General features: G+C 33.8%; 1 protein-coding gene and 1 non-coding gene across 3 annotated transcripts in view; both read right to left on the bottom strand.

Annotated features, from left to right (window-relative positions):
• The window catches only part of B3GAT2 (beta-1,3-glucuronyltransferase 2), a 322693-nt gene that overhangs the window by 266635 nt on the left and 38962 nt on the right, over positions 1 to 17096 (bottom strand). The window lies entirely within an intron of this gene.
• LOC116635919 lies at positions 3450 to 3611 on the bottom strand. The gene has a single exon (XR_004300230.1). It is a non-coding gene; the product is annotated as a U8 small nucleolar RNA (small nucleolar RNA).

The raw sequence follows: 17096 nt of genomic DNA, 5'->3' as shown, positions 1-17096 counted from the left end.
CATAGAATCAGAGAATTTTACTCAGCTTGGGAAGAGGCATTAAAATTCATGTTTTTGGTATCCTTTTCACTGAAGTATAACATATGTACTGAAAAGTGTGCAAGTCTTAGGTATACGGTAAACACACCAACCCAGCAGAGAAATGACACATTACCCAAACTGCACAAAACCTCTTGCACCCCTTGAAGTCAGAGCCCACACTGTATAACACAGTTACATATTTCTATACCCAGCTGAGGAATGAGCAAACTGAGGTCCATGTTGGATATGATTTTATTTGTCCCAAAGCAAATTACTAGCAAGAACACGAAACAAGGTCTTATGCTGCCAACTTCAGTGTTTTCCACTAAGTTAATTCCATCTAATTTAGCTAACAATACAAAGCCCAACACAGTGTAAAACTGCAGTAAGAGTGCCCCAAACATTTGTTGAATGAATTAATGAAATCATTCCTGAAGTTCCTCCTGTTTCATACATTATTTCTGTGTCCTTGGTGTTTTTTTCTTGGTCTCTCACTCACATTGCAAGGTCTCATCATATCTTGGTGGTTCTGGGCTGTCTGAGTATTTCTGAATGAGGTACCATGAAGCTGTATGTGTGGGTGCTGTTGCCCTTTGTAGGGCTTTTCTCTAGGAGGGTTGAATGTGAGCCCATTTCACTGGGTGAACTCCCATGTCCATATTCAAAGAACTTCTCTCTGGGGTTATTTTATTTTTATAGAAAGTAATCTTTCAACCACCTGGGGAAGCATGAAAACTGTTAGTGTTTTAGAAGCAGTATGAGAGGAGTTGTGTGACCAACTCCTCATGCAGACTTTCATTAAATCCTGTTTTCATTTCTACATCTCATTCCCATTGTCCTCTGGGGATGACTAAAAGTTGATCTACTTTTTATTTGTCACCATACAATAACAAGTCTAAACAATGGCAATAATAAAATACTCTCCTACCTTCAAATATTAACTTGGTCTGGTTCTGAACAATTGTGGTTGCTATTTTTTCTCAACTTCATAGATTTAATTTACATACCATAAAACCCTCTACATTAAGGGTACATTTGATGAATATTGGTAATTATACAGTTTGATCAATCTGGAGAACTGCATTCAAGATACTGTTCCATCCCTCTAAAGAGTTTTTTTGTACCCCTTTGCAGTTGATACTCTGATCCAACCTTCGGTCCCAGTCAGCCACTGATCTGCTTTCTCTTCCTATGCTTTTTACCTTTTTTAAGAATTTCATATAATGAAATCAAACAGTATGTGCTCTTTTGTGTTTTCTTTCACTTAAGATGTTTTTGAGATTTATCCATCTTGTATATATTAATATTCCTTTTTTATTGCTGAGCAGTTTTCCATTATATGGATATATCACAATTTGTTTATCCATTCACATGCTGGTGACATTTGGGTTGTTCCAGTTTTGGGAAATTGTGGATAATGCTGCTGTGAACATTTGGTATAAGTCTTCATGTGGACATACATTTTCATTTTTTTTTGGATAAACCCCTAAAAGTAGAATTGATGGATCCTATGTTTAACTTTCTAAGATATGCTATGCTAACTTTGGGGTGGGGGTGCCATTTTGCTTTCCACCAGGATTGTTTGAGAGTTGTCACTGCACTATATCATCAACACTTGCTATTAGTATTTTTAATTTAGGCTATTATAGTGGTGTGCAGTGTTATCTCATCTGGTTTTAATTTCATTTCTCTGATGACTTGTGATGGTGAGAATCTTTTCATTTTCTTATTTGCCATTTGTTTATCTTCTTTTGGGAAATGTCTATTCAAATCATTTTTCTCTATTAATGGGTTGTTTGCCTTCTTGAATTGAAAGAGTCTTTTTTATATTTTAGATAAAGCCTTTGTCAAATGTATTTTGGAAATATTTTTCCTAGTCTAAATTTGTCTGTTTTGCTTCCATCAACGGTGTCTAAGAATAAAAATTTTAATTTTGATGAAATACATTTTATCAGTTTTTTCTTTTATAGGTCATGTTTATAGTGTCCTACTTAAGAAATCTTTGACCCAGGTCACAATTTCTTTTTTTGTTTGTTTGTTTCCTTCTAGATGTTTTATAGGTACATTTCTTATGTTTAGGTCTATGATCCATTTTGAGTTAATTTTTATGTATGGTATAATGTATGAATTGAGGCTAATTTTTTATACAGATATGCAGTTTTTCCAGCACAATTTAAAGACTACTTTTTCTCCATGGAATTACCTTGTCTTAGGAAAGGACTTGGTATATTCCAGAAATAGAAAGGAGGTCAGTGTAGCCTGAAAATAGTGAAAGAGGAGGAGAATGATATACAATGATGTTGGAGAGAAAAATAGGGGCCAAACCTTGTAAGGTCCTATAGGTCTTGATAAGAAATTTGGATTTCATTCTGATAGTAATATAATTGCTTCAGGCATTTTAAACATGGACACTGGATGATCTGATTTATATTTTAAAAAAGATAATTCTTCATCTATTTGTACCAATCCAGTGAAACCGTGCTGATGAAGGTCACTGCTGACCACGCAATAGTAAGTTGAGTTTGATGGAGTTTTATTGTTTTTCAGTGGGGAAAATTTGACCCATAGCTCAGCAGTTCTTAAACTGCCAACCACACATTTGCCTTTTCCCTTCTTTTTGTAGGAGTCTGTTTAAAACCAGAGCTAATGCACTTTTTTGAATGCTAGCTTATATATTGCTACTGCCAGAAATTTTTGCCAGGGTTATCGAAAATGCTACCTGGTGCTTTATGTCCTTTTGGCTTCTCTTCCTTTTGCTATTTCCTTATTGCCAAGGTAAACACTGTGCTAATGCCAAATAGGAAATAGCTTAGGAAGACTTTTTAGTTATTAGAGACTGCATACCCCTTGGTTATTATTACTAGCTTAATTTGAACTATATGAAATAAACTAAACATGAGGAATCTAGGATAGCATTTTATAATAAAGAAGACTTATGATGCACTGTGATCATCCACTGAACTTGAAAATGATTAAATTAGCTTAAATATAAAAAAAGATTTTGATACAGAAAACTCTTGTCCTATATTAGAGTAGATTATAAGAGAAATAAGAGAGATTTCCTAATAATAGAATTGCTTTATTTTGGCAAAATTTTGTTGAAGAATGGTTAACTGGTATTAAGGAGGGCATGTACTACATGGAGCACTGGGTGTTATATGAAAACAATGAATCATGGATCACTACAACCAAAACTAATGATGTATTGTATGGTGACTAACATAACACAATAAAATATAAAATAAAATAAATAAAATAAAATAAAATAATAAAATAAAATAAATAAAATAAAATAAAATAATAAAATAAAAAGAATGGTTAACTGGTTAAGTTATATCTAGATTATCTCTTCTGTTTAATTCCAAAAGGCTCTTATTTAAATATATATTTGTGTTTAAACTTTAGTAGTTTTAGTGTATGCTTTAACTTTCAGAACATTAAATATATTGAAGAGAAAAAAATGAAAGTTAAATCAAGTTGCAAGTCCCAGCCACACAGAGACGCTAATCACGCATCATCCGAACTCCAATCATCATGTTCTGATCTGCCCTCCCGAAGGAGGAACAGGTAAGGATTATCCCACCTGACGATAGAAAGTTAAATCAAGTTGAATAAATAGGTTACTATTGTTTTTTCTTTTAATGAGTTTTATATGATTAATATCAGCTGTTTAGCTGATCAGTTCTACAGATAAATTTCAAATTTGCATCATAACCATATAATTTGTTTAATATTGTAAGAATGTTGGTTAGGAAGTCAGACACTTTATTAAGTAAAATGTTGGTACTAGTCTTGATAATGTTGACATTCTTTAATTTTAATTTCTTGATTTTTACCTCCACATTAACCCAATTTTCATTTTAAAGATTATTTTAGGTTTTTAAATATAGAATTTAGTTTTAGTCTTCTAAAGTTTTAACATTTACCAAATAGCCTTGCTAGAATGGAATTAGAAAATTTTTTTAAATTTTTTTAATTAATTTTTTAAAAATTTGAGTATAGTTGACATACAATGTTACATTACTTCAAGTATACAACAGAGCGACTCAACTTTTCTATACATCATGCAATGCTCACCACAAATGTACCTACCATCTGTCACCATACAATGCTATTACAATATCATGGACTATATTCCCTATGCTGTGCTCTTTTATTTTGGAATTGGGAAATTTTTTAATTTAAAGAGATGTTATATGCAAACAATGAATCATGGAACACTACATCAAAAAAAAAAAAAAAAGAAGAACATAGAGTATGTTTAAACCAAATCTATGATGTTTTCTTAATTTAAATAAATCTGATTCAAACATGAAAAAAAAATAAAGAGATGTAGAGAAACTTCCATTTCTGTTGGACTAGATATTATGAAAATTCTCCCACTAATAGCATGTAGAAATTATGAGATGAATATCTTCAAAACAAAGAGAAAGCTAAAACTAGAGTGGTAAGCTAGGACTAATGTCCTGATTTTCCTAGACTGTCTATAACACTAGAAATAGGGGCCAGGGTTTTGACAGCTTACTGAAGGAATAGGAGATAAGACTTTTTGTCTAATAAGATGGGCAAATAACTAACACTCATGCATAAAGTTAGGATAGTCAGAGGGCTAGACCCTCAGTGAATGGTTGAACTAGGAAAAGAAAATCATATCTTGGTGAAAGGAGTCAAAAGGAAACTTTAAAGTTTTAGTCCTTGGCTTCATGTGGGGTAAAACTGTTCCCTAAAAATTAATTACCAGTCTATCTACACATGAGCTCAGGGTTTGAATTTACAAAACCTTCACAGTTCAAGAAAATCCATATTAACAATTTAATTTAAAGTGCCTTAGGTGAGTAGTGTACCAGAGTGGTAGAGCACCTACCAGAAATAAATGCATATTTATTGGTGAAAGTCATTTCCAACTGGTCTCCTTCAAATTAAGGCCCACCAAATAAAACACAAACAAGAAAACAAGCTACAGGGAGCAGAGTCATCAAAAACAGCAAACAGTAAATTAGACAGACTTGACCTAAGACCTACAGGATTGGAAATGTTGAAAATATGCTTAAAATATTTCTGTAAATAAAAAAAGAATATTGTAAATATGACCAAGGACTAAGATTATATAACATTGGAAAGGAACTAAGTAGAATCTATAGAAATAAAATATATTTATTTAAATTAAAACTCTGTGGATGGGTTAAACATCAAACCAGACACAGCTAAAGAGAAATTAACAAACTGGAGAACAGATTTGAAAAATTATGCAGAATTTAGCACAGAGTGATTAAAAAAGTAAGGAAGACAGGGTAAGAGATATGGAAGACAGAATGAAAAGGTCTAACACATGGCTAATTGGAGTTCCAGAATAAAAGAGTACTGAGAAGAGGAAGAGAAAATTTTGAAATATTTTTTATAATGAGAATTTTCCACAGTTGAGGAAAAACAGATTCTTAGATTTAGGAAAACAATAAGTCCCACGCAGAACATATAAAAACTAATCAGCCCAGTCACACGGTAGTCAAAGTGAGATCATCAATGACAAGATAAAAAGTAGCTTATTAAAATAAGTGGACACCTATCTTCAAATAAAAGTTAGATTGATGTCACAGCAGCAAAAATGGAAGCCAGAGAATACAAACACATCTTCAATGTGCTGAGAGAAAATAGAAATTCATCTAAAATTAGAAACTTAAACTATCTTTAAGAATGAGGATTAAATAAAGACATTTTCAGGACACAAATTAAAGGAGTTAACCACTAACAGATTTCACTAAAGGAATTTCAAAAGGATGTACTCAAGGTAGAAGTAAAATGATTTTAGATAGAAGGTCTAAGATTAAGAAAGAATGGTATATTAAAAGAAATGGTAAACGTGAGGGAAAATATAAAATAAGATGGACTGTATATAAAAGTAATAACACTTATTTTGGGGTAAAATTATTAAAATTTTATACTAATAACACTTAAGACGAGAAGGGAGTTGTTATATGTTGAATTATTTCCCCCTGACAAAGATATGTTGGAGTCCTAACCCATAGGACCTCATAAAGTCACTTTATTTGGAAATAGAGTCTTTACAGAGGTAATGCAGTTTAAATGAGGCCATTAGATGGCCCTAATCCAATATGACTGATGTCCTTACAGAAAAGAGAAATTTAGACACAGATATCACATAGGAATAAAACCATGTGAAGTTGAAGGTATGCTTCTACATGCCAAAGAATGCCAAAGATTGCCAGAAAACCACTAGAAACATTCAAGGCATATAACAGATTCTTCCTCACAGTCTTCAGAAGGAACCAACCCTGCTGACACCTTGATCTTGGATTTCTAGCCTCTAGAACTGTGAGACAATAAACTGTGATTGTTAAGTCACTCAGTTTGTGGTTTTTTGTTACAGCAGCCCTAAAAAAAACTGACCCATGGGAGGGATGGATGCCACAGGCATGGAGAGGGGAGAGGAGCAGTTTCCACTCCAGGCACCCCAGGCACAGGGGACCCACACTGGGAAGATGAATCCCCATAACACTCAGCTTTGAAAACCAGAGGGCTTAACTTCTCATGTTCTTACAGTTAGTGGGGCTTAACACCTGGAACTTTAAAAATCAATGGGATTAGCTTTAGGAGAACTGGAGAGTGACAGGAAACTGAGTCCCCACCCTGAAAGAGATAGAACAACAAAAGCCCTGCTGAGATATAGGATAAATCCCTTTTGCACTGTTGGTGGGAAATTCAAACTGGTGCAACCAATGTGGAAAACAGTATGGAGTTTCCTCAAAAAGTGAAAAATAGAACTACCCTATGATCCACCAAGTATACTACGAGTTATTTACCCAAAGAATACAACAATACTAATTCAAAGGGATACATGCACCCCAATGTTTATAGCAGCATTATCTACAATAGCCAAACTATGGAAACAGCCCATTTCCATCAACTAATGAATGGATAAAAAGGTGGGGTATATATACACAATAGAATATTACTCAGACACAAAAATGAGTGAAATCTTGACATTTGCAACAACATGGATGGAGCTAGAGAGTATTATGCTAAGCAAAATAAGTCAGTTAGAGAAAGACAAATCCCATATGATTTTACTCATATGTATAATTTAAGAAACAAAACAAAGGAGCAAAGGGAAAAAAAAGAGAGAGGCAAGCCAAGAAGCCGATTCTTTTTTTTTTTTATGTTATGTTAATCACCATACATTACATCATTAGTTTTTGATGTAGTGTTCCATGATTCATTGTTTGCGTATAACACCCAGTGCTCCATGCAGTACGTGCCCTCTTTAATAACCATTACCAGGCTAACCCATCCCCCCACCCCCATCCCCTCTGGAACCCTCAGTTTGTTTCTCAGAGTCCATAGTCTCTCATGGTTCATCTGCCCCTCCGATTCCTGCCCCCCTTCATTTTTCCCTTCCTTCTATCTTCGTCTTTTTTTTTTTTTTAAACATATAATGTATTATTTGTTTCAGAGGTACAGGTCGGTGATTCAACAGAAGCCGATTCTTAACTATAGAGAACAAACTGATGGTTACCAGAGGGGAGGTGGGTGGGGGATGGCTTAAATAGGTGATGGACTTTAAGGAGTGGACTTGTGATAAGCACAGGCTGGTGTATGGAAGTGTTAAATTACTATATTGCATACATGAAACTAATATAACACTGTATGTTAACTATGGGAATTAAAATGAAAACTTAAAAAAAACAGTAGAAAGAAGGAAAAAATAAAGATTAGAGTAGAAATAAATGAAATAGAAACTAAAACAAACAAACAACAACAAAACGACAGCTCAATGAAACCAGGAGCTGATTCTCTAAAAACATCCCAAAATGATAAATCTTTAGCCAGATGCATCAAAAATTAAAAAAAAAAAAAGATAGGACTCAAATAAACAAAATCAGAAATGAAAGAGGTGAAATAGTAACTGAAACCACAGAAACACAAAGGATTAGGATATTATGAAAAATGATATGCCAACATATTGGGCAACTAGAAGAAATGGATAAATTCCTAGGAACATACAACCTACTAAAACTGAATCAGGAAGAAATAGAAAATTTCAACAGACTGATTACCAGTAATGAAATCAAATCAGCAATAAACTCCCAACAAACAAAAGTTCAGGACAAGAAGTGTTCACAGGTGAATTCTACCAAAAATGTAAAGAAGAGTTAATACCTATCCTCCTCAAACTATTTCAAAAAATAGAAGAGGAAGGAAAACTTCCAAATTCATTCTATGAGGCCAGCATTACCCTGATTCCAAAACCAGATGAAGACACTACTAAAAAAACCCACAAACAAACAAAAACTACAGGCCAATATCTGATGAACATAGATGCAAAAATCCTCAATGAAATAGTAGCAAACCAAATCCAACAATACATTAAAAAAAATCAGTAACCATGATCAAGTGGGATCAAGGGTGGTTCAATATTCACAAATCAATCAATGTAATACATCACATCAATAGAGAAAGTTTAAAAACCATATGATCATTTTGATAGATGCAGAAAAAACATTTGACAAAGTATACCATCCATTCATGATAAAAACCCTCAACAAAGTAGGTTTAGAGGGAACATACCTAAACATAGTGAAAGCCATATGAAAAACCCACAGCTAACAATACTCAACAGTGAAAAACTCAGAGCTCTTCCCCTAAGGTCAGGAACAAGACAAGTATGTCCACTCTCACCGTTACCCAACGCAGTACTGGAAGTCCTAGCCACAGCAGTCAGACAACAAAAAGAAATAAAAGGCATCCAAGTTGGTAAGGAGGAAGTAAAACTTTCACAATTTGCAGATGACATGATACTATATGTAGAAAACCCTAAAGACTTCACCAAAAAACTACTGGAACGGATACATGAATTCAGTAAAGTCACAGGGTACTAAAACAATGTACAGATATCTGTTGCATTCCTATAACTAATAATGAAGCAGCAGAAAGAGAAATTAAGAAAATAATTCCATTTACAATTGTACCAAAACAATAAAACATTTAGGAGTAAACTTAACAAAAGAAGTGAAAGAACCATACTCTGCAAAATATAAAACATTGATGAAAGAAATCAAAGATGACACCAAGAAATGGAAAGACATTCCATGCTCATGGGTTGGAAGAACAAATATTGTTAAAATGTCTATACTACCCAAAGCAATCTACAGATTTAATGCAATCCCTATCAAAATACCAATAGCATTTTTCACAAAACTAGAACAACCAATCCTAAAATTTCTTTGGAACCACAAAAGGCTCTGAATAGCCAAAGCAATCTTGAAAAAGAAAAAAGAAAAAACAAAAAACAAAAAACAAAACTGAAAGTATCACAATTCCAGATTTTAAGTTATATTACAAAGCAGTAGTAATCAAAATAGTATGGTGCTAGCATAAAAATAGAGACATAGACAAATAGAATAGAATAGACAGCCCAGAAATAAACCCACAATTATATGGTCAATTAATGTTCAATAAAAGAGGCAAGAATATGCAATGGGAAAAAAGACAGTCTCTCAACAAATGGTATTGGGAAAATTGGACAGCCACACGCAAAAGAATCAAACTGGACCACTTTCTTACACCATACACAAAAATAAACTCAAAATTGATTAAAGACCTAAATGTGAGAACTACAACCACAACAATCCAGGCAATAATTACTCTGACATCGGCCATAGCAACATTTTTCTAGATATGTCTCCTGAGGCTAGGGAAATAAAAGCAAAAATAAACTATTAGGACTACATCAAAATAAAAAGTTTCTGCACAGTGAAGAAAACAACCAACAAAACTAAAAGGCAATCTACTGAATGGGAGAAGATTTTGCAAATGACATATATGATAAAGGGTTAGTATCCAAAATATATAAAGAACTGATAGAACTCAATACCCAAAACCCAAATAATCTGATTAAAAATGGGCAGAAGACATGAACAGACATTTCTCCAAAGAAGACATAAAGATGGCTAACAGACACATGAAAAGATGCTCAACATCACTCATCATCAGGGAAATGCAAATTGGAACTAGAATGAGATACCTCACACCTGTCAAAATAGCCAAAATCAAAAATACAAGAAACAAGTCTCAGCAAGGATTAGAGAAAAAGGAAATTTCTTGCATGGCTGGTGGAAATGCAAACTTGTGCAGCCTTTGTGGAAAACTGTGGAGGTTCCACAAAAAATTAAGAGTAGAATTACCATATGATCCAGCAATTCCACTACTGGGTCTTTACCCAAAGAATATGAAAACAAACTAAGGGTTGCTGGAGGGGAGGGGTGTGGAGGTACGGGGTGGCTGGGTGATAGACACTGGGGAGGCTTGTGTTGTGGTGAGCACTGTGTATTGTGTAAGACTGATGAACCACAGACCTGTACCCCTGTAACAAATAATACATTATATATTAATAAAAAAATAAAAAACCCACTAATTTGAAATGATATATGTACCCCTATGTTTATTGCAGCATTATTTAAAATAGCTGAATTATGGAAGCAACCCAAGTGTCCATAGATAGATGAATGGATAAAGAAGATGTGATACACACACACACACACACATACAAACACACAAAACACACACACACAGAGGAATATTATTCAGGTAATAAAAAGAATAAAATCTTGCCATTTGTAGCAACATGGATGGATCTAGAGGGTATATTGGTAAGTGAAATAAGCCAGTCAGAGAAAGACAAATACCATATGATCTCACTCATCTGTGGAATTTAAGAAACAAAACAAACAAGCAAAGGAAACAAGAGACAAAGCAAAAAACAGACTCCTAACTATAGAGAACAGACTCATGGTTACCAGAGGGGATGTGGAAAGGGGAATGGGTGAAATAGTTGAAGGGGATTAAGAGTATACTTCTGGTGATGAACACTGAGTAATACAGAGAATTGTTGAATCACTACAGTGTACACCTGAAAGTATACTTTCATATAATACATACATATAATACTGTATGTTAATTATACTGGAATTAAAAATAAAGAATCCTATATTTCCTAAAAGATATTTTGAGTCCTCATTCTATGCAAATATTTGTCCTGAGAGTTTCTCTTTATAAACCTATTCCAGAAAAGAAATGCTGAAGTTTGAAGAAATTCAAATATCACCATTTTAAACATTCCTAATAAATTAAGAGATGTATGTAATAATCACCAATAGCAGACAAGACCATAAAAAAGAGAGAAATCAAATGTTATATATGTTCTAGTTGAAGTGCAAAACACCACCTACGAGACTGAGTTGAGAAAAAAATCTAACCTAAAATTAACCAAGACTCTAGGTCTAGTTAATAATTTTTAGGAAATACAAGGAGATGGAGAAATGTGCTGAATACCACCTTGTGAATACAATAACAAAAGCCAGACCATAGAAAACCTTAGGACAGATGACCCAGCATATTCAACACATTAAAATGAAATGAGATGAAATAAAATGAAATAAAACAAAATAAAATAGATGGACAGAAAACATACAGATTAGAAGAGACTTAGAAGACCTAGCAAACAATAAGGAATAGCATGGAGGACATTAGGAGAAGGAAGGGAAAAATGAAGGGGGGAGAAATCGGAGGGAGAGATGAACCATGAGAGACTATGGACTCTGAGAAACAAACTGAGGGTGTTAGAGGGGTGGTGGGTGGGAGGATGGGTTAGCCTGGTGATGGGTATTAAGGAGGGAGCACTGGCTGTTATACGAAAACAATGAAGCATGGATCACTACATCAAAAACTAATGATGTATTGTATGGTGACCAACAAAACATAATAAAATAAAATTAAAAAGAAAGCATAGACCGTATTTAGATACTTGGTTTTTGTTTTTTTTTTTTAAGTAAAAAAAGGTATAAAATCATCAGGGAAATAGGAACACTGAGCGTACATTTTATAGTATTAAATATTCGTTTTTAAATTCTAAAGATGCAATAATGATATTGTGGTTATGTTAGAAGAACACTTTAAAATAACCTGTGACAAGGTGGTGGATATGATGCTGTTTGGAGGGAATGAATAAAGGTCTAGAGAATAATTGGCCATGTATTGGTAATTATTAAAGCTGGGTTATCAGTATATTAGGTTAGTTATTTATTCTTTCTAGTTTTACAGATGTTTGAAAATTCTGTGATACAAAAGTTAAAATGAACATAATAACAATTATAACAATTCCTACTTCACAGGGTGATAGAGTAAAAAATTAATATATTTATTAGCACAGAAGTTTGCATGTAATTCATACCCAGTTTTTTTAAAAACCTCAATCAGTTATAAACAAGAAAGAAGGAAAAATGTAGCAAATTCAGGGGAAACAAGAAGCACAAAATAAGAAAATTTCAAACTTACTAATAGTTAAAAGCCAGTGTTAAAATTTATATGAAAGAGTAAGGAGTACAAGAGCATAAAGGCAATTTGAAAAAGAAAATAAATAAATTTGTTTAGATGACAAATAAAACAGTGGAACAGCATAGACTGAAGGAATATTCCCAAATATCTTACTTAAAGATGATAAATATATCATTGTAGATCAGCAAGAAAATGATGAACCATTCCATAAAGGATGGGCTATTTAGGGAATTAATTTGGAACAATAAAATAAAATCAATTTCAGATCCCTATTTCATATAAAAAATAAACTCTATGTGGATTAAAGACCTGAAAGGAATATAAAATAAAATAAATAAAATAATATAATAATTATAAATTCTGGGTAGTAAAGGATTTCTTAAACAAGACCAAAAAAGCCCAAAACCAAAAAGGAGAAAGACTGATTAGACTTGACAATTGTTATCTTTTGCCAAAATTAAAAGGGATTATGTTCACAATACATATTACTGATAACTGAATCAATAACATAGATAACTCAATCAATTAAAAAGGACCAATTACATATAAGTGAAATTGGCAAAAGAGTTGAATCAGCAACTGATAGAAAACAATTCCTCAAAAATAGTTCAGCAAATTCAACATAAAATAATGAGAGACTATTCACCCATGTGAGATTAACAAAAATTAAAAAGGGCTGCAATTCCAACTATCATTGAGGAGGCCTAGTAACTCTGACTAGAAAATCTACTTTTAGGCATTTATCTACAGAAGAGAGGATATACAGAAACTTTATCACTTGTACACAAGGGATATATACAAGAACTTCATAGCATCGTTGTTTATATGAACAAAATACTGAAAACAAATGCCCATTGTAAGCAAAACTGATGAACAATTGTGTATAATCACACAACAGACTACTATCAAGCAATCAAAATTAATTAACTACTGTCACAAATATCAAGATGGATGAATCTCATAAACATAATGTTGAGGAAAGAAACCAAATCACAGACTAAATAGGCATCATGGTAATATTTATACAAAGTTTAAGCACTTCCATAAGTATATATAACAGAATTATAAATAAATGCACTGGAATGCCAAATGTAAAATTCAGAATAATAGTTATGGATTGGAGATATGTGGGTATGTTCATAACAGGCAATAAATAGTTTAGTAATATTTTGTTTCTTAATCTGAGTGGTGGGTGCATGGGTATTTATATTATAGAATGTTTACATATAACTTTTATCATTAAAATTAATTTAAAAGTCATTAAGATTAATAAGTTAGTAATAATAAACTATCAGTAAAATAGTTAGAAAAATATAAATACATTCATTGAGTTTCTTAAAGGTGCCAGGCACTGCTAGACACTGAAAGGACTATCATGTTGAACAAGAAAGACATAGTTTTTAGCTTTATAAACCTTAAAACCTATCTGGGAAGATAAACATTAAACAATTAGTTACCATTCTAGATGATTTGCCATTCTCAAACATACAGTGTTTTTTTTTTTTTTTAATGAATTCCTGCTTTCTCTTGACCTTGCCTGCTTTTCTCTTAACCCATCTCCTACCATGTAGGTCCCCATAACCACAAAGTTTTCCCTGATGTCTCCCTGCAGTATTGATCCAAATTTCCTCTCTTAGATCACTGTGCTCTCTTTTTTAACCTCTGAATTGCAATTATTAGTTCACCTTTCTGTTCCTGCCAGTAGCTTGTGAGCTTCTTAAAATAAGAACCATTTTCTATCTAACCACCATTGTAGCACATGATAAATGTTGAAAAACTGTGTTTACATGTGAAAAGTAAAGTAGTAAGGCAATTATGTAGATAATACAAAATTAAAATCCTATTGGGCAAAAATTTATTTTAACATGGCAAATATAAACACAGTGATACCACTAACCCACTAAAGGTTTTTAAAGTTGTAACAAAAAAACCCCCTTATTTTATCATACTCTCTTTTCAGGGTTCTCTTTGTCAAAATATTGACTTTCCCCTGTGCATGGAGCTTCTTTTATATGCCATCAAAATAAGTAGGTAAATTCAATAGAGAAATTTTGATGAAAACATTCCCATTCAAGGACTTTTTTTCTATATTTGATTCATGCATATTTTATTATTGACCAATTTCCTGGAAAATACTTTTATAAATATATCAGTAAGAAAAACACTAGTATTTGTTAAACTAGTATTTCTTTGAGTTGATAGATCATAAGAACTTCTCTTTGAGCTGCTTTATATGTACAAGTATCAATATCTTGTTGTAGTTTTTTTGCTATAAATTTGGTTACTACTTTTGATAATGTGCTACCTTGGTGTAATATAACTTTTTTCAAACTACTCCCAAGGATTAAGTCTTACTAAATAAAGTTTTCAGAAAATCTATTAAGTACTTATTATCAGAGTCCTTGTGATTAAAAGAATACCAAGACGTTATGATTTATGGTTTCCTGTATGTGATAGCAACTTGAAATTGAGATGACAGCCTTAGTATTACATGCATTTTGGCCAGAACATATTATAAAAGATACACTCTCTGCTTCCCTGTGACTAAAATATTTTTTTCAAGATTTCCTACACCAAATAATCTCCAATCGCATACACATTTAAGAAGGGAGTGAATCAAATACCTTAAAATCATCAAAACACAGGTGAATTTAATTTTCCATTATCCCCATTAACTGGAATCTGGCTTTTGCCCTAAGACTTGCTCTCACAAAGACATATCTTATTTCTATTAGCAGGGCCTCATTGGTTTTTATTAGAGTACCTCATCAACACAGGGAGAAAGAAAGCAATGTGGTATGTGTAATTCAAAAGAATTTCTCCAAGACTTCTTTGGGGTAATATCAGAAAGTTCCCTTGATATCTACCTTAAAAGAAAATTGGATCTTAAATTTAACTCCACAGAAACACATCTTTTGAAGTATCACAAATAAAGCAGGTTTCCTGCCTGGGGACACTTGCCTATTGCTCTAGCAATTGCACTTACTATACTATGGAAAATGGAACATTTCTACATTTATTTGTCTCAAAAATTGCCCTAAGAAGGATGCCCACTGTCTCAACTATTATTTCATGTTGAATTGGGAGTATTGGACAGTGCATTCAGACAAAACAAAAGAAGTAGAGGCACAAGAATTAGGAAAAATAAAGAAATAAAACTATCCTTATTTGCAATTTATGAGATAGTATTCTTGGAAAACCTGAGAGAATCAAAAATAAAATTAACACATACATAAATTCTGTGAAGTAACAGAATGCAATTTTAACATATAAAAATCAATAACCATTTAGAAGACATAATGGAAGAAAAACTCCATTTATAACAACAAAAAATATAAAATACTTAGGTATAAACTTAAAAAGAAATGTGCAAAATCTATATGAGGAAAACTTTAAAATATACCTGAAATGCACAAAAGCAGATTTTAATAAATGGAAAGACATTCTTCATTCTTGAATAGAATGAATCAACATAAAAGAGTTAATTCTTCCTACGTTATTATGTAAATTAAATGTGATCCAATAAAAATCCAACAAATTTTATTGCTAGAGCTAGAGAATTTTTTTAAAAGATTTTATTTATCTATTTGTGAGAGAGAGAGAGAGAGAGAGCGCATAAGCAGGGGGAGTGGCAGGCAGAGGGAGAAGCAGGCTCCCTGTTGAGCAAGGAGCCCCACGCAGGACTTGATCCCAGGACCCTAGGATCATGACCGGAGCTGAAGGCAGATGCTTAACCGACTGAGCCACCCAGGTGTCCTTGGAGAATTTGATTCTAAAGTTCACACTTTGGAATTCAACATATGGGGACTTCCTGGGAAGATGGTGGAGTTGGGGGACTTAAACTCATCTTGTCCCACTGAGACAACTAGATAACACATCAGTGTAAGTAACTAAGAAAACTACCTGAAGACTGGCAGAACAAACTCCACAACTAAATTCAGAGAAGAGGCCACATTGAGGAGGGTAGGAAGGGTGGAGATGCAGTGGGTAGCTAATCCCTGTGGGTCTAGCCATTGGAGGGAAGGAGCTGGGGGCACAGAGAAGAGCAAGAAATAGGCTATCACACTTGGGAACCTGCACAGGGAAGATGAATCCTCATAGCATTTGGCTTTGAAAATTAGAGGGGATGAATTTCATGAGTTCTTACAACCAGTGGGACTTAAAGCCTGGAACTTTAAAAATCAGCAGTGTGGCTCTGGAAGAACCCAGAGGGCAATAGGAAGCTGAGTTCCTGCCCTTAAAAAGATAGCATGACAAACAGCCCAAAGAGATACAGTGTAGAAGCAATAGTTTGAAAAATGCCTAGACCATATGAGAGGGAGAGTTGTTTACTAAACTCAGAGCCCCTGAGGGACAGAGGAGCTTGCAGGTGCCATTTCCTCCTGTGCCCCTCAGCAAAAACACCTGGTCACTGCAGGAACCAGTCCAACACCAGATTTCACTATCTAACTGGCTTACACCATGCTCTGCTCCCTGCAATTTGGTGGATCTGTCCCTTCCAGCCAGGCCTGCCTCAGTCCTGGCACTGCAGGTTCACACCCCTGCCCCAGACCAGTGCAACCTCCCAACACTACATCATCTGACTGTGAGCTTTGCAGGGTCCTGGTCTTGGCAGCTATGGCTGGTCAACTCCTGGAGAGGACAGCGCACTTTGTTAAAACTGCATCCTCTGCCCTCAGAGTGGCCCTATTCTGCCATGGTATCAGCAGCAGCTGCATATCCCCTGT

Source organism: Phoca vitulina, unplaced genomic scaffold (assembly GCF_004348235.1).
Source record: "Phoca vitulina isolate PV1807 unplaced genomic scaffold, GSC_HSeal_1.0 scaffold11, whole genome shotgun sequence".
Classification (NCBI taxonomy): Eukaryota; Metazoa; Chordata; class Mammalia; order Carnivora; family Phocidae; genus Phoca; species Phoca vitulina.
The sequence above is the reverse complement of the archived record's forward strand: the minus strand, read 5'-3'. Positions and strand labels throughout refer to the sequence as shown.